A 19,200-nucleotide genomic window follows, 5' to 3' on the forward strand; every position below is an offset into this window, starting at 1 on the left:
TTCTGCTTGAATCTTGGTAGGTTGTGACTACTTTCCCCAATGGGATATGGCAAGTGAGGCACTGTAACTTCTGTTGATAGGTATAAAAGATCACACCGCTCCTTCCCGGTTCTCTTGGATACTCCCTCTTGGCCCGCTCTCTTGTGAGACCCTCCCTCTCAGAACCCAGCCACCATGCTGCAAATAGCCCAAGGCACATGGAGAGGTCACGCGTAGGTGCTCCAGGTGACAGCGATAGCTGAGCCAGTTTTCAAGTGATCCCAGTCTTGGTGCCAGACCTGTGAGTGAAGAAACCTCCAGATGATTGCAGTTCCCAGGAGTTCAAGTCACTCCTAGCCATCTGGGTCTTCCCAGCTGAAACTTAAGACATTGTGAAACAGAGACAAGCCGTCCCTGCTGTGACTTGTTCAGTTCTTGATCCATGGAATCCCTGAACATAATAATATAGCTCTGTTTTATGCCATTAAGTTTGGGCTGGACCTGGAACATCCCTTTTACACCCAAATCTCTCTAAGGTGTTGTTTCTTCTCGGGGCGCCTGGGTGGCTCAATTGGTTAGGCATCTGCCTTCAGGTCAGGTCATGATCCCAGGGTCCTGGCCCTGAGTCAGGCTCCCAGCTCAGCGGGGAGTCTGCTTTTCCCTCTCCCTCTGCCCTTTGTGCTTGTTCTCTCTCTCAAATGAATCAGTTAAATCTTAAAAAAAACAAAAAAAGTTGTTTCTTCTCATTACCTCTGTTTCTTTATCCCCCACTTACTCCTCTAGTCTGGATTTTGCTCCTTTCTTTCAAGTTTATGTCTTCTGAAGTCAATGATCTCCCAGTTGTTAAATCCAATAGACATTTTCTCTTAGTCTGTTAAGAGAAGTATTTAACACTACTTTCCAGTTCTTCCTTTTGGAGTTACTCTTCTCCGAGTTTCTATGACACCACCCTAGGTGTCATCCCAGGCCACTTCCTTCCTCTCTAGTCGCTTCTCCGTGTCATTTGCAATTTCACCTTCCTCTAACCAGCTACTGGGTGATGAAGTGGCTGCGGCTCGGTTCTAAGCCTTCTTCTCTTCTCACTTTGTATTCTCTCTCTATCCATACCCATGGCTCTAATTCCCAACCATAGGACATCAGTGACTACATTTTATCTCTAACAATTTTATCTATTAAGCTCCACACCAGATGTCCAGATGCCTTCTTAACACTTTGTACTGGTCAGGGTTCTTAGTTGCACAGAGACTGGGCATGGCTGATTTAAGCAGAAATGAATGTCTTAAAAGTTCACAGAATCCCAGAAAGAGCAGAGTGCAGGGGTTGGAGCCTCTGCTACGTAGGCAGAAACAACAGCCAAGTCACAGCACAGAGCTGGCCTGGTGAGGATACCGACACTGCTCTCAGCAAACACAGACGTGGCAGCTGCCACCACCGATAGCACTAGCCCTGGACAGTGGATGCTGCCCCTAGCAGCCTTGCCACGATGGCGCCTGGAGATACAATCTTGCTGTAGCTGCCACCACTGCAAGAAAAGTTTCTTTGAGGTTCCTGCTGCTTGATCTCATAGCTCCCTCTTCAAAGTACCTGGTGTGTGCATCTGATTATCAAAGTGTAGGGCATGGGCACGGTCCTAGCTGTGGGGATTCTGGGAAAGCAAGCCACTGGTATTTCCAGATTCTACTGCAGAAGGCAGATTTCTACCTGCCACCAATTAATCACTACGCAAGGGATTCTCCAAATATATAAACGAGTTTCAGAAGCTAGGAGGGGGGAAGGCGAGGGGGAAAACTCCTATTACTTCTTCCTTGCAACAAAGTGTTTATCACCAATCTGATGTGCTCTCTAGAGGAACAAGTGTGTAGAACTCTTTTGCATGTTTTAATTAACTAAGGCTGAAATAAAACCTTGTGCTATAACAATGCCCAGGTCTTTCTGGGAGAATTCTCAATGGGGATGCTTGCAGAGTAGCTTGAGTACATCCAACCCTCCTGATACTTAGTGGTTTTCAAACACGTTTCCATTTACCTGTTTGGAATGTGAGGGAATATAGCTAAATAGCAAAACACGTCTACAGTAATAAGAAAGTGACATTAAGAGATCGTTGGGAATATTTTGTCATAGCTAATTGTTGATGTAACCAAAGCAATGAGCTTTGTCCCATTTGAGTATGACATAGAAGAGGAAGCCATCGAAAAATGAAAGGTTTTGACATTTTTTTCCAGTTTCATTACATCACAGCGCTTTTCAGTACATGACCCAGCACAAGGAACTAGAAACTAATTTATAGAATTCACGTTTCTGTATTTGCAGTGCAAATTCAGTGATTTAAGATTTTAGCAAAAATATAACCTGTTTGCACTTAGGGTCATAAATATGTCAAAAGAAAGTCGATGTACAACAAATTTTTGTATTCGAAAACACAAAACCTGACTTTTTCACTAGTTTTATATTTTCTCTGAACTTAAGCAAGAATTATTTTCTCTTCTCTCAGACTCTCTGGGTTTTCCTCTTCAAATAGAATGCTTGTGATCTGTAGAGGTTTAGAAAAGGTTATCCCCAGCCAAAACAAGGGAATCAATAAAGGGAAGAATTCTGTGAAATCGCTTACATTTGACGTTGCTAAACTTAAGTATAATAATGTCACATGTACTTATACAGTAATTGTGGGCACGCCTAAGTCCCTCCCTCTTTCCTAAACCAAATTCCCCAGATCCTAGAAATCCAGCCCTTCTGCCCTCCGGAGGCGCCTTTCCCAACGTAAAGTATAATTTTAAATTTAAGCTCCTGACTAAATAATGATTCCGTGGTCCACTGCCAGGGAACCTGGGCACCCCGGAGCCTCTGGAGGGTGCAGCGGGGTATAGGCAAGGGCAGGGGGAGTGGGCGAAGCTGCTGGTTGGTGCCTGAAATCTGTGCGTTGCCCCTTTAATTGTGTCCCCAGCCCTCGGGCGTTTCTGTCCAACGCCCACGTCAGCAAATACCTTTTGTTTCTCTCACGTTGGGGCTACTTGTTTTAGGGCGCAAAGGAGCGGCTTCGAAAGTGGGTATTTCCCCTGCCGAGGACCAGCAATCCTCCCCGAGCCCGCGCGCGCGACCCGCCGGTGCGCCGCGGCCCGCGGTAAGTGGCTGCGCGCGGCGCGGGCGGAGGGCGGGCGGGGCGTCGGGGCTGCCGGGACGGGCCGCGAGCCTCGCTGCGGGCGGAGGGCGGGCGGCGGCGGGATGCGGCCCGGGCGCGGCGCCCCCAGACGTCCCCAGGCCGGGAAAGCGGCGGGAGGCGCAGAGGCGGCCGGGCGCCATTTGCAGCCCCGGGCGCAGAGGCGGCGGCGGCGGCGCGCCGGCTCCGAGGGGCTGGGGACGGTCACAAAGGCGGCGCGGGCGGCGGGCGGCTGGCGGCGGGGCTCCAGGCCCGGGGCGGCCCGCGGGGAGAGGCGGGCGGCGCCGGGGCGCACCGGCTCGGGACCCCGCGGCCCGCCCTCCCCGCGGCCGGCCGCCCCGCCCGGCTAGCCCCTCCTGCGCGCCCGGGAGGGGCTGCGGGACAATGGCCGCGCCGTCGCCGCCCGCGCCCGCCTCGCCGCCCGCCCGGCCCGGCCTGACCGCGGCGCGGGGAAAGGCGGGAAGGCGCGCGGAGCCTCTTGGCGGCGGCGGCGGCGGGCAGGCGGCGCGGGGACGGTGCGCGGCGTGTGTGGAGCCGTCGGGCGCCGCGGACTCCCGGAGGGTCGGCGGCCGGCCGGGCTCGGGCTGCGCGGCGAGTGACGGGCGGCCCGCCCAATGGGGCGGCGGGGGGGCTGGCGGGCCGGGGTCCCGGCGCTGCTCCCCGGCGCCCCGGGCGCTTCCTCGGGAAGGTGGCTCCGTGGGCAGTAGTCCGAGTTTCTCCTCCATCCTCCATCCTTTGGTTTTATATCGTGATGCAACAGATCCGGGCTTAGAACCGAAGGCAGACTGGCTACACCTAACACATACGGAGCCATAATTTTTGGTTTATGACGGAACCGCACAAACGCACCTTCTCTCCGCGTAGACTGCCTCTTTTGTAAGTTAGTGAGCGGTTTGGCCCCTTCCCTTTCCAATGCGCTTATTTCGCATTGATTGTGCCAGGAGCCAGACTCCACATCTTTCCAAGACGTGTTAGGTTTTCTTTCCTTCTTTCTCGCTTTAAAAAATTGAGATATAATTGATATATAACATGTGTTAGTTTTCGTTTAAGACGTCTTTGGAAGCAGTAGATTCCCACCTAGTGGGCTTTTAACTACGCACGTCAGTATTCTGTTCTCAATAAACGTTTCTGTTTGCGAAACTTTATTTAGTAAATGGAGTGTCTTCACCTATATAAATTATTTCACTTAATTTCACATAAAACAGCCACCCAGTCAGGTCGATGGTTGTTCTGCTTCCCAGATGAGGAAATGCATTAAGTGCAGAATGTAAGCGTTAAACCAGAAGGTGAACCATGGCAGTCTCCCAACGCCCTTGCCTCCTGTTCTTGTTCCTCATTCCCTCCCAAAGGCACCTCCAGAGTCTTCTGGAGAGCAAGTCGGTCACTTTGCTTTCCTGCTCTAAAAACCTTAATTGGTTTTTTATCAGAAGAAAATCCAAAATCCTCAACAGGAGAGCCGAGGCTCAAACTTCCTCTCTAGTCCCACCATCCCCCAGCCTCAAGTATGGGTGGGTCTGTGGGACCCCTGGAGCAAGAGCTCTTGGCTGATAACCAGGGATCAGAGATCTTTATTCCTGGGAGCCTTCCTGACCACACCAGTGGTAAATGTGAAGTGAGAATCTAACTTGCAACCCTTGGCCAAATGGGCACGTGTGGATTAGACTACAAGATGTCAGCAGAAGGCATCCTGAGTAGCTGGGCTCCTCCCAGATCATGTAAATTTCTGACCCCATGATACTTGATTCATCCTCTATAATTTGTCTTATTTTCTATTTGAAACTGGGTTTCTGTTTAATAGGCTTAACCCTTTCAGTGACATAATTATATGTTTATAATATTTAAAGAATTTGATGTAAGTTTTTTTTTTTATCTCCCCCGAGGGAATTTTTTGTCACTTCTTTGCTCAAAAATGGTTAGTGCCTCCCCATTTTCAGTGGTTCCCATCTTACTCATATTAAAAGCCAAGGCCTTGTAAAAGCTGGTCCTGTGATGTCCTACCTGCTGCCCAGTCTGCCTTTCCTTTCTGAGTCCATTTCTCTTTCCTTTCTCCAGCCCTCCTATCCTGCCCCACCTTAGAGCCTTTGCCGTTCCATCTTCCTGGAACACTCTTCCCTTAGATACCACATGACTGTCTCAACTCCTTTGGACTTTAATTAAATGCCAACTTCTCAATGAGGCTTGTTCCAGCTATGGTTTCGATTCTCTTAAACCTTTTTATACTTAATTCTAAGTCTTTCCAGGGTTAAAAGATGTCCATCCAACAAAGAATACAATTACCGGTACTAGTTAGCTTTATGACTCAGGCATTTTTGCTAAGGAGGCTAATGAGATTGTTTTGGTGACCCTGATGGGACATACTGAATTCTAGTTTAATGACTATATATCTTAAAAGAGATGGTTTTGGAGCTCACAGTCTTTTTTCTTTTTTTTTTTTAAGAGAGAGTGGGGAGGGGCACAGGGAGAGAGAGAAAAAGAATCCCAAGCAGGCTCTCCGCCCAGCACAGAGCCCTACCCAGGCTCGATCTCACAACCCTGACATCGTGACCTGAGCTGAAATCAAGAGTCAGACACTTAACCTACTGAGCCATCCAGGCGCCCCAACTTGAACCTTACTTAATGACTTGAGTACTATCGTGAATGTAGGTTATGTTAATGTCCTTGCGGATGTAAATATTACCACATTGTAACTGAACCTGACTTATAGGACAATTCCAGTGTTTTGTAGAAGTTCCTGTTTTTGCTCCTTCCTACATCTCTACTGCCTGTCTTCGTTCCTTACCGTGTCTTACTTTGACAATTACATTAAGCTTTAAATTGGTCTCTCTGGCCTGCCTCTCCCACTGTTTCTCTCCCTCCAGGCTGTCTCAAGTTTTCATCTGGGTATGCAAATTGGATCATCATAACAGTAATACCTAATAATTATTGAGCCCTAGCTGCATGCCAGGCATTGTGCACACACTATGGTCAGAAGAAGAGTACAAGACTCAGGGGTGTTGGTTTGGGGTCAGTCAGCCAGAATTCCAGTCTCTCTTCACTTGCTTCTGTGCAATTTTGGAAATTTTTGAAAAATTTCTCTATGCCTCAGTTTCTTTATACGGTGTGGATCGTAGCAGCTCTTTCTTCGCGAGGCTGTTGTGAGGACCCCAATGAGTCTACAGTGTTTAGCACAGCACCAAGTGAACATTCAAATGTTAGCTATTTTCACTGAGATATAACTCACATGTCATAAAATTCACCCTTTTAAAGTAAATTCAGAGGGTGCCTAGGTGGCTCAGTCAGTTAAACGTCTGACTCTTGGTTTTGGCTCAGGTCATGATTTCAGGGTCGTGGGATTGAGCCCTGCTTGGGCCTCTGCACTCAGCGGGGAGTCTGCTTGAGGTTCTCTCCTTCTCCCTCCCTCTCCGCCCTTACCCCCCTCCCCACAGTCGTGCACACTTGTTTGCGCTCTCTCTCTCGCAAATAAATTAATAAATAAAATCTTAAAACATAAAGTGTAGGGATGCCTGGGTGGCTCAGTTGGTTAAGCGTCTGCCTTTCGCTCAGGTCATGATCCCAGGGTCCTGGGATTGAGTCCCACATTGGGCTCCCTGCTCAGCAGGGAGCCTGCTTCTCCCTCTGCCTGCTGCTCCCTCTGCTTGTGCTCTCTCTCTCTCTGACAAATAAATAAATAACATCTTTAAAAAAAGAGTCCCCCATGTCTTTAAAAAATAAGTAAATAAAATAAATTATACAATTCAGTGTATTCGTAGAGTTACACAACCATCGCCACCCTCTAATTCCAGAACATTTTCACCATAGTATAAGGAAACCTTGTACCCATTAGCAGTCACTCCCCATTCTTGCCTCTCTCTACACCTGTGACAACCACTAACCTACTCTGTCTCTGTCATCTGCCCATGGTGGACACTTCATTTAAATACTATCATAAAATCTATGGTCTTCTGTTAACTAGCTCCTTTCACTTAACTTGAGGTTTTTTTTTTTTTTTTTTAAGATTTTGTTTATTTATTTGACAGAGAGAGACAGACAGCCAGCGAGAGAGGGAACACAAGCAGGGGGAGTGGGAGAGGAAGAAGCAGGCTCCCAGCGGAGGAGCCTGATGTGGGGCTCGATCCCGTAACGCCAGGATCACGCCCTGAGCGGAAGGCAGACACTTAACGACTGAGCCACCCAGGCGCCCCAGCTTGAGGTTTTTAACCTTCACCCATGTTCTAGCAAGTATCAGTCCTTCGTTCCTGCTCATGGCCGAATACTGTTCTGTGGTGTGGATGTGTCACGCTTGGCTTGTCCATTCACCAGCTGACAGACATTCGAGTTATTTCTATGTTTGGGCTATTATGGATAACGCCCCGTGAACATCTGTGTCCTGCAAGTGTTTTTGTGGACATATGTTTGCATTGATCTTGGGCGTATATCTAGGAGTGGAATCACTGGATTATATACCTGTTTTTTAATAGCTTTATGGAAATACAATTCATATACCATACAGTTCACCTGTTTAAAGTGTGCAGTCCAGTGGTTTTTAGTCTATTGGTAGATACATACAACTGTCAATTTTAGAGCATTTTCATCACCTCAGAAGGAAACACTGTACCCTTTAGCTCTCAGACCTCTCATCCCATCCACCTCCCTACAGCCCGTCCTCCCAGCCCCGGGCAACCAAGTATCTACTCTCTATCTCTATAGATCTTCCTATTCTGGACTTTCATATGAATTGAGTCATAGAGTATGTGGTCTTTTGTGATTGGCTTCTTTCACTTAGCGGGATGTTTTCCACGTTCATCCATCTCGTAGCAGTACCAGTACTTTAGTCCTTTTTAAGGCTGAATAACATTCTGTCGTACGGATATTCCATTTTCCCGTTGACGGACATTTGGGTTGTTTCCATCTTTTAGCTATCATGAGTAATGCTGCTGCAAACATTTGTGTACAGATTTCTGTGGGGACATATATTTTCATTTCTCTTGGATATATATACCTAGGCGTGGAATGGCAGGGTCCCCTGGTAACTCTATGTTTAATCATCTGACGAACTGCCAGACTGTTTTCCAAAATGGCTGCCTCATTTCACATTCCCATCAGCAGCGTGTGAAGGTTCTGATTTGTCCAGATCCTGGCCAACACTTTGTGTGTGTGTGTGTGTGTGTGTGTGTGTGTGTGTTTATCCCAGTGATCTTAGTGGATGTGAAGTGGTATCTTACTGTGATTTTGATTTGCATTTCCCTAATGACCAATGATGTTAAACGTATTGTTATGTGCTCATTGCTATTTGTCTTAATTTATTTCATATTGCTATTAATCTTATTTATCTTAGCTATTATCTTATTTAATCCTCTTAACAGACTGCCTTAGACCCTCTTAACAGTCAACATCCCCATTTTACAAAGAAGAAACTGATGCGCAGAATTGAGCAACTTGACTAAGTCACACGGTCACCGGAAGAACTATAGTGATGTCACTCTTCCTAAAACCCTGCAAAAGCGCCCAAACCTGCAAAAGTGGAGGGGCTTCTGGATCTGGTGCCTACATACTTTTTTCTCCTTTTATCTTCCACTGTCCCTCCACAGGCCCCACATCTCTAGCCACAGCAACATTTTTATCATCCCTGAAGAAGTCACACTGTTTGATACCTACCCGTGCCTTTGCCCTTAGTGCTGTATCTGGAATGCCCTTTGTCCTCCATTTCCTTTTTTTTTTTTTTTTAAAGATTTATTTATTTATTTGTTTGACAGAGATAGAGACAGCCAGCGAGAGAGGGAACACAAGCAGGGGGAGTGGGAGAGGAAGAAGCAGGCTCATAGCGGAGGAGCCTGATGTGGGGCTCGATCCCATAACGCCGGGATCACGCCCTGAGCCGAAGGCAGACGCTTAACCGCTGTGCCACCCAGGCGCCCCTGTCCTCCATTTCCTGAATGAACTTCTACTCATGCTTCAAGACCCGTTCAACTGTTACTGCCTTTGGGAACTTCTGGACACTTCTAGACACAGTCATTTGCTTCCTTGATTTCAGAGTTCCCTCATACTAGGAGTTTTTTCTTCATTGTAGTGCAACTTGGTTTAAAGCTTCTTTCTTCCTCTCCGTCTCTCTGTTTCTCTGACTCTCTCTCCTTACAGACACTGGGGTGTTCCAGAGCACTGACCTTTCCCAGAGCCAGAGAGAGCCTGGCACAGATTTGGTGCTCAATAATTATGCATTGAATGAATGCATTTCTCCTTTTTTTGAATATCTGCCCTCCTCATAAAAATAGAATAAGAGATTTTTTGCTTTAAAAAAGATAGGAAAAGAAAGCATATATAGCTATGTGGAGTTCAGAACAGTGTAAAAGTAATCATTGAATCAAAGGTTGAAGTCCCTCTCTTTCCACTGTTTTTCTAACGCTTCAGAAAGCCTCCAGTGCTGTTGAGGGCTTGGCTCTCAGGGTATGACAAACACCTTTGTGTCCACTTCAGTTCCCTCTGTCTCACTGGTTCTGTTGGATAAGGTGCAATATAAGGTTCTTATGGTTTTAGAATATTTGGGGGAAGCTTTATTTCAAAATCTACAATGTATTTTCCATCATCGGAAGATACCCGCAAACCAAACAAGGCCATAGTTTTATCTAAGGCCTTCTTAATACGTAAATTGTATCCTAAACCTAAACACTAAAATTTTAACTTTCAGATTGCAAATCTTATGGAGAGTATAGATCCTATTCTCGTGAAATCTCCTCTGCGATAACATTTTATTTTATTTTTTTAAGATTTATTTATTTGAGCGAGAGAGCATGCGCACGAGTAGGAGGGGCAGAGGGAGAGAGAGAGAGAGTCCCAGGCGGACTCCTTCCTGAGCACGGAGCCCAACATGGGGCTCCATCTCAGGACCCTGAGATCACGACCTGAGCTGAAACCAAGAGTCAGACGCTTAACCAACTGAGCCACCCAGGTGCCCCTGTGGTAGCATTGAAAAAATCTGAGTAACAGAACAGCCTATGTGTCTGTTAAATGGATGGATGGGTAAAGAAGAGGCAAGAGAGAAGTCTATAATAGAATAATATTCAGCCATGACAAAGAAAGAAATCCTGTCATTGGCAGCAACACGGACGGACCCTGAGGGCGTTATGCTAGTCAAATAAGCCAGAGAGAGAAAGACAGACACTACATCTTACCACTTACCTGTGGCATCTCAGAAACAAAGTGAAACTCAGAAACCAACTAGAAAAGTGGTTATGAGGGGCTGGACGGTGGAGGAAATAGGGAGAGGCTGGTAGAAGGGCACGAACTTTCAGCCATAAGGTGAACAAGGTCTGAGGATCTAGTGTGTAACATGGTGACTGTAGTTGACAACCGTGTACTGTATCATTGAAATTTGCTGAGAGAGTAGAACTTAAATGTTCTCACAGACACAAACAAACAACGAAAAACCACACCAAAACCAAAAACCACCGAGAAATCTGTGAGTGAGGTGATCGATGTGTTAATTAACTGGACGGAGGGACTCCTTTCACAGTGTTATATAGATCAGATCATCGTGATACACACTTTAAATATCTTACGGTTTTGTCAGTTATATCTTAACGAAGCTGAAAAAAAAAAATCCAAATAGCAAACACCCTGGTTCCTAGAGCGTCATTAATGAGGTCGTGTTCGAAATGGAAATATGGCAACCGTCGTTTCTACGGAAAAACTCTTCCTTAGGGTGAGGTCTACAAGAGCTAGTTAGAGTAATCTTAACTAGTTGGCCAGCTGGCAGGGAGCTTTGCAATCTTCACGTACACTGTGCTTTTTGAAAAGATCACTCTCTGAGCGCGCAAATACGATGGACCCAGTCACATTTTTTCTGCGTCCACTTTTGTGCAAGTTGGCATTTTACGGGCTACAAGAAAATGCGTGGTAGTGAAATCATAAAGTGTTTATGTTTTCTTTTTTTTTTTTTTAATGATTTCTTATTATATTATGTTAGTCACCATACAGTATATCCCCGGTTTCCGATGTAAGGCTCGATGATTCATTAGTTCTGTATAACACCCAGTGCACCATGCAATACGTGCCCTCCTTACTACCCATCACCAGTCTATCCCATTCCCCCACCCCCAAGTGTTTATGTTTTCTGCTCGGTTAAAGAAGTGTTTCAAAGTGGTCTGTGTAATTAATAATAGTGACGACGATGATGATGATTACCATAATAATAACTAACATCTATCAAGGGCTCGTGATAAGCCAGGCACTGCTGTAAGCACCTTACTTAGATGGTTTTCTCCTTTCCCCTGTCCTGTAGCTCTAGAAGATATTTCTGTTATTCCATTTTACAGATGGAGAAACTGAGGCTCTAGGAGGTTAACTTCCTGTGTTATCTAGTTAGTGGGTGGCAGAGCCAGAATTGGCACCTGGACAGTCTGATTCCAGAGCCTGTACCCCCCGCACACTGACCAGTCCCGCTGCTCACAGACTACTCACCCGTCCGCTTGGATTTTGAGGCAGTTGATGTATTAATACGTCATCTGGGCCTAGTTGCAGGAAGAAGACACCACTCTAGTGTTTTCATTCATTTGCTAAAGGGAATTGAGTGCTTACAAAATCACTGGAAAGGCCCGGAGGAATGGGCTCCAGGCTGCGCCTGCAGAAATCATTCCCAGAACCAGACGGCCAAACAGGCCCCCCAGGGGAGGGAATCAGGAGGCCACCACTGGCACTGCTGCATTCCAGATGACATCGCTAGCTGCAGTTCAAGGGTCAAGAAATTGCTTCCCCGAAACTGTCCCTCAACACCCACCAACCGGGGACGGTTGTCTCCACCAAACTTGTCTCTGAACAGCCACGAAGCTCTGGACCCTGAAGGGCTGCTGCAGGAAAACTCAGTGTTTGCATAAATGTGCTTGCCAGCATTAATGCCTAAGCAGCAGAAAGATGGTCCCCGCCTTATTTCGGTCTTCCAAGTCTCACAGAAGAACATCTGATGGATGAACCCTATTTCACATGGGGAAACTTAACTGTAAAGGAGTCTGGGAAATGTACTTTTTAATTTTCCAAAAGGAAGTTAGAAAGGGCGCTGAAGGGGGGCGCCTGGGTAGCGCAGTCGTTAAAGCGTCTGCCTTCAGCTCAGGGCGTGATCCCGGCGTGATGGGATCGAGCCCCACATCAGGCTCCTCTGCTATGAGCCTGCTTCTTCCTCTCCCACTCCCCCCTGCTGTGTTCCCTCTCTCGCTGGCTGTCTCTATCTCTGCCGAATAAATAAATAAAAATCTTTAAAAAAAAAAAAAAGAAAGGGCGCTGAAGGTTAATACACAAACTGACTCACATGTGCGAGGGTAGGGGCGCCTGGCTGGCTCGGTAGAGGGAACATGCGACTCGTGATCTCAGGGTGGCGAGTTCAAGCCCCATGTTGGGTGTGGAAACTACTTAAAAATTTTTGTTTTTTAAAAATACCCGCTAGGGTAGAACATGGTGGTTATTCCTAAAAATGAGATGGCATCAGTATGGAAAAACTGCTTAGGGCACAGACTATGTTCAGAAATCAGTTTTCTTAAAAAGCCACAGAATTAACTTTGCTTGCCGCTGTACAGACCCAGTACTAGTTAGTGTGCTGTTACGTCCCATTGTTGAAATAGTAAAGCTAAAGCCCTCACAGTTAAGTACCCTTTACTGGGTGCCCTCCTAGCTCAGTGGGGCTAGGTGATAGATGAGCTTGTCGTGTCGCGAGGAGTTGTTCTCAAAAATTATTAGTTTTGTTCCCCCAACTAGTTTTCTGCTCAAAAAATTTTGTAAGCCTCTAGGCAACAATGTTTTGAATGGCTTAAGTTGCCAGAATGCAGACCTGCTCACGAGTGGGTAGTTGATGCAATCGTTTTACTAGTTTAAATATATTTGAACAGCTCTCCTTTCTCTGGTGGTGTTTTCAGGATACTCATTAAAAAATTGTTTCCGTTCAGGGGCGCCTGGGTGGCTCAGTCAGTTAAGCATCTGCCTTTGACTCAAGTCATGATCCCAGGGTCCTGGGATCGAGCCCCGTGTAGGGCTCCCTGCTCAGCGGGGAGCCTGCTTCTCCCCCTCCCTCTGTCATTCCCCCTACTTGTGCGCACTCTCTCTCTCTGTCAAATAAATAAAATCTTTAAAATAAATAAATAAAAATTATTTCAGTTTGTTTTCTTCTTTCTACTTGTCTGTATTTTCTAAATTTTCTGTAAGTATATAATACTTTCATAATCAGAAAAAAAATACGTATTATCTTAAAAAGTGACTCCATTACTTCAGTCAAGGAATTTTTGGGGAGAGGGCCTCCTGGGTGGCTCAGTCGTTAAGCATCCGCCTTCAGCTCAGGGCCTGATCCCAGGGTCCTGGGATCGAGCCCCCTTTCGGGCTCCCTGCTCCACTGGGAGCCTACTTCCTCCTCTCCCACTCCTCCTGCTTATGTTCCCTCTCTCGCTGGCTGTCTAAATAAATTTTTTTAAAAATGGGGGGGGGAGAGAATTCTTAGCTTAATTGATTGATTTAAAAAGCATCAAATTCATTTTCCACTGCCTATAGACATGAAGCCTCACACTCTCTTTGAGTAACAAAACTGCATGGTCAACGAAGAAAAGAGTCAAACAGATTTTTTTTTTTTTGGCAATTAAAAAGTTTTAAAATAGAGTAAAAGCTGAAAAATGGTTAACAAGTTGTTACAGCTGATATTACAAATTGTGGTACACTCTGGTACAATCTGGCAAATTGAATAAGTCATAAAAGATCTGGGGGACTACATAGAGCCTTCTGAACATATGCAGTAGGATTTTTTTTTTCCCACTTCTTGCAACCATACAGTTTTTAAGAAATGTTGGATTTTTCAAGTTGAATCTTTAAAGCTCTTCTGCTTGGTTTTCTTGCAAATCACATCAATGCCACTTGCAGGAAAAGGGTGCTAGGACGTGTGTCACTCTGGTGCCTCCTCATCAGCTGGCCTGCCTTTGAACAGCTGTTGTCTTAAGACGTTTATTTGATTGTCAAAGTTAACAAGTACGTCTGCTTGCAATTTGCCGTAATCCATTTTAATATCAGAAATCGCTTCTTGCAGATTTTCATATTAAGGTTTCAGTTAAAAATAAGCAAATCTGTTTATTTCTGGTAATTCATCATCCGTGGCGATTATCTATTTTTACCTGCCAAAAAGTGACCCCTGATGAGTGCTACCATGTAGTTTACTTAAATAAGTAGCTATTAAGTACGTTAGCAGATGTTTCTGTCTCTAATTACAAAAGTACATTGTAAATAGCTATTTGCTCTCTCTACAGGACAATCCTTCACATACAGAGTGTGTTTGACTTGGAATCTTCCCTTTTTTACTCCACTCAATTGACTTAGCAGGGTTTCAAGAGCAGCGTTCGTAAATTTTCAGGTATGAGCCATTTTAATTCTTGATATTATACCTAACTTAAGTGTATAGACAGAAAGTAGAGTTTTGCAATTATAGATTGTGTATGTCAGAGTCTGGATTTATTGCTTGAAAAGTGACTGTATAAAACATTCAACATTCTGATTTTCTTGGCCAGGTCTCCCTGTTCCCTTATTGCTAAATGTTTCATTCATTGCCTCTCGTGTACGTATCTCTTCCATTCTACCTTAATCAAAGACTCATATGACGTAAGAGCTAGAGATGATCTAGACCAGTCCCCTCAATTTGCAGAGAAGGACATGAAGCTTAGAAAGGTAAAGGTCAAGTCCGTGGACATAGAGCTAATTGAGTGGTAGAGCTGGCGTCAGATCTCCCAGCTCTTCCCCTGACAGTTGTGCAGGAGTATAGCTCAGGGATTACATCCTTGAGCTTTGGAGGGCCTGTCTCAGTTAATACCCTTTTCTGTCCAGTGGGGAGAATAATAACACCTACCCATTAGGTTGTCGTTGTCGAAGAAGACAATATATATTGCTGCTATTATTACCGTCCGTGGCCCTCTTTCTCATTGGGTTGATCCCTTCGCTGCTTCTTGAAACTCCCCACCTCGGCTAACAGTCACCATGCTCTCCTAATTCTCCCTGTAAATCTCTGTAGCCCTGGCTCTTCCCCGTCTTGCTCCACAGTCAGGGGCAGTCCTCTAGGTTCTCATCTCAGCCCGTGCTTCTGGTGAGCCCCTCCATCTCTCATTGCAGATATCTTCCACCTCTCTGTCTTCACGTCTGACTTACCCTCCGAACTTCCGATCAGCATGTCCGGTGGCCCTGTGGCCGTTGTTACCTGACTTCCCACTCACCTCACATAGGATGTGCTTAAAACCAAAGCCATGCCTTTCCCCCTAAACCAGTTCTTCCTCCTGACTTCCTAATTTCTATTAGTGATACTACCAGACACCTGGGCTGTACAGGTCACTGTGTTCTCTTTATAGCTTTCTAGCCTTCCACAGCCATGACAAATTGTCATGCACCCTCTAGTACAATCTGGCAAATTAAATAAGTTGCAACATATCTGGATGACTGCAGCGAGGCTTTCTGAACATATGTAGTAGGCCTTTTCAATCAGCCATCAAGACCCATGGATTTATTTCCCATTCGGGTATTTTGCTCCTTTTCCTTCCTTCCCATTCCTGCCATCATCATGGCATTCAGGCCATTAACCAGACCGACAGCTGCAAAGAGAGTAGCTGTTCATTTACCTGGAAGTGGCTGGGTTCTTTTCCTCTCTTTCTCTCCCCCGAGAAATACCACCTCTTGATTTCTTGTAATGGAATGTCAGCTTGTTGCTCGTTCATTTAGCACATGAATCTTGACTTAAGTAAAGACACAGAATATCATTATTCTGGCAGCTTCCAAAATCCCTTAATCTCGAATTACAACCTAGATCTGACTAACTGGGAGACTCATTCATATTGTACCCACTTGTTTGACAAACTTTAAACATTCGTATTTTTGAACATATTTTTATTATTCAGAACTCAAAATATTTAAAAGTATACCATGCAAAGTCCCCATCCCCTTTTGTTTCCTATCTCCCGGAGCCCATCTCACTTCCAGCTCGCAACCACTGTTCTGTTTCCTGTTACTCTGGTTCAGAGTTTCTGCTTATTTTTTTTCCTTGTGTGTGTGTATGTATGTATATGCACACACACACACACACACACACACACACACAATCTATTCCTTGCTTTTTTAAAAACTTAACTATGTATCATAGCCATCTTTCCATTAACTATCCCCTATTCATGGACATTTTTCTGATCCTTCACTATCACAAACAGTTCTTCAGCGGTAACCATGGACGTGTGTCATTCTGATCATGCACCATTGAACCTGTAGGATAAATTCCCAGAGGGGAAATTGCTTGGTCAGAAAATACATGCTTTTGTAATTTTGAGAGCCATTGCCAGTTTGACCTTCATGGGATCATACTAATTTATACTTCTGCCAGTAACGACTGAGGGTACCTGTTTTCCCACATTCTTTTTTTTTTTTTAAGATTTTATTTATTTATTTATTTTAGAGAGAGAGCACACGAACAGGGGGAGGGGCAGAGGGAGAGCGAGAGAGAGAATCCCAAGCAGACCCCACACTGAGTGCGAAGTCCCATGAGGGGCTCGATCTCACAACCCATGACATCATGACCCATGCGATTATGACCTGAGTGGAAATCACGAGTTGGATGCTTAACCGACTGAGCCACCCAGGCGCCCCTGTTTTCGCGTGTTCTTATCAATATTATCACATTTTTGGATTTTTTGTTGCCTTGAGAGGGGATGAGCAGGACATCACGTGTAGTTTTAATGTGCGTTTATCTTTTTATGACAGAGGTTAAACATACTTTTCATAGGATAAGGGACATTTGTGTTTCTTTTCCTGGGATCTTCGTCTCATTTTATGTTAGGGTTATTGTTCTTTCTCTTGCCAATTTCTTCGAAGTAGGTGGAGATGACACTTTTCTCTGATAGACTTTTTTGCCACGTTGTCATATGTCTTTTGCCTTTGCTTGTGATATTTTTTGCCCATGCAGGATTTTGTTTCATCTTTATGTAATCAAATATATCAGCCTTTTATTTTATGGCTTCTGCATTTTGAGTCACAGGCCCTTCCCACTCTGAGTTTATAGAGTCTTCTGTATTTTCTCTTAGAACTTCTATGGCTTTGTGTTCACACTTCAATCTTTGATCCATATGGAATTTATCCGGGTATGAGATGGGAAGTGTAAATCCAGCTTAATTTTTTTTTTTTTTTCTGGAAAGCTAAAATTGCCTCAGGGCCACTTATTAAACCGCTCATTTTTTCACCACAGGTTCATCCTATATTAAATTCCCACCGATACTGGAGCGTATGTCTGGATTTTCAAATATGCTCCACTGGCCTTTTTCTTTATCACCAGCATCATGGTTTTAATTACTGAGGAAGTGTAATTAAATAGATGTTGGTGCTAATTCTTCTCTTTGTTCTTCATTGTCATAATTCACGTAGCTATCCTTGTTTACTTATTTTTCCATAAAACTTTAGCAGCAACTTGTATTGATCTTAAAATAACCTGCTGGTGTTTTTATTATGGTCTTGTTATTATAACATATTTTAGGAAGAACTGACACCCAGTATGTCAAATTTTCTAATTCAAAAGTCTTAGCTTTCCGTAGTCTCCTCTTATGTCTTTTAGTTTCCTTCATATGAGTCTTATGCACTTGTTAAATTTCTTCCTAGGTATTTTAGAATTTTGATGCTATCGTAAGTGGGAGTCTTTTATTCCATTATATCTCTTACCTAAAGTGGGGTTTTTTGTAACAATGAAAGTTACTGATTTCTAATACTCATTTTATAACCTCTTTCCCCCGCTTCCTGTTTGTGGTCATTTTGCAGTCGAATCTCTTGCATTTTCCACGTATACAATCATATTAGCTGCAAATGATGATAATTTTACCTCCAGCGGTCCCTTTTCTACTTTCTTTCTCAAGTTAATTGCCTTGGCTAATGCCTCTACAACAGCGTTAAGTAATAGTGGTATTAGTGGGCATCCTTGTTCTGTTGCTGACTTTACTGGAATGTTCTATTCAGATGCTAGGTTTTAGACTGAAATAGACATATTTTATCACCAACCAGCTTTTATTGAGAGCAAATTATAGACCAGACTCTGTACCATAAAATAGAGATTAAAAAAAGAAAATGAGTATGACTCTGCCTGGCTTCAAAGAGTTTACAGGAAAAGACAGATACACAAATTAGTGTTAGAGATGTCACAGTCAAGTTATGTAGAGTGTAGTGGAGGCACGAGAAAGGTTGATGGCTGATCAGCTTGAGCCCCATGTCAAGATCAAAGTCCAAAGAACAGGGGCGCCTGGGTGGCTCAGTCGTTACGCGTCTGCCTTCGGCTCAGGGTGTGATCCCGGCGTTCTGGGATCAAGCCCCGCATCAGGCTCCTCAGCTGGGAGCCTGCTTCTTCCTCTCCCACTCCCCCTGCTTGTGTTCCCTCTCTCGCTGGCTGTCTCTCTCTCTGTCAAATAAATAAATAAAATCTTAAAAAAAAAAAAGTCCAAAGAACAAGGTACTAAAGGCTATTATTAGTTTGCATTGGAATGTTTTCTTTAAATTCATTATAGGATGCCCTTGACTTTGGAGGCAACATATAGGGAAAGTCATGCAGAGAACCTTTGTTAGTTCAGTAAGGACACTGGTGAGGATATTGACTGAGTGCCTCCGACATACCAAACGTTAAACTAAGGCCAACAGCCGTACACAGACAGACGTGGTCTCTACTCGTATGGATATTACAGTGTTGCGGAGAAACATACATTAGAATAGACAGATGCAGTCCAGCATTTGCCAGGAAGTGCATGTATATGGTACAGCGTGAGTAGGAAAGCGAAGTTGACGTCAGTCCAGGGAAGTCAAGGAAAGCTTCCCAAGGGAGGCGCTGTTTGAGCCGACTCTGAAAGAGGAGCAAGAGCTTCTCAGATTGAGAAGGATGGTTTTACTGTAGTACAGGAACAATATGGACAGAAGCTTGGCGGCATGAAGGGTACCGTGTGCCCGGGAATTGGCATGTAGCCTAAGGACGGGAGGCGAGGTAGGTGGTAGGAGATGAGCGTGCAGAGATTGGCAGAAGCAGGGTCCCGGAGAGTATTAAATCCATTCACACAAGTAGGGACTTTATCCAGTAG

At 44.9% G+C, this 19,200-nt stretch overlaps 1 protein-coding gene across 4 annotated transcripts in view; it reads left to right on the forward strand.

Annotated features, from left to right (window-relative positions):
* The first annotated feature begins 2,994 nt into the window (after window positions 1-2,994).
* ZBTB8A (zinc finger and BTB domain containing 8A) overlaps window positions 2,995-19,200 on the forward strand; it is a 58,371-nt gene continuing 42,165 nt past the window's right edge. The window contains exons 1-2 of one of the 4 annotated variants that reach the window (XM_040619190.1): window positions 2,995-3,097; window positions 14,377-14,480. The gene's annotated coding sequence lies outside the window, so the exon portion shown is untranslated. Of the gene's footprint in view, window positions 3,098-3,827; window positions 4,010-8,514; window positions 8,653-14,376; window positions 14,481-19,200 lie in introns of those variants that run through there. The other 3 variants (XM_008694463.2, XM_008694462.1, XM_040619191.1) reach the window with 3 other exon arrangements.

Source organism: Ursus maritimus, unplaced genomic scaffold (genome assembly GCF_017311325.1).
Source record: "Ursus maritimus isolate PB19 unplaced genomic scaffold, ASM1731132v1 scaffold_32, whole genome shotgun sequence".
Lineage (NCBI taxonomy): Eukaryota > Metazoa > Chordata > Mammalia > Carnivora > Ursidae > Ursus > Ursus maritimus.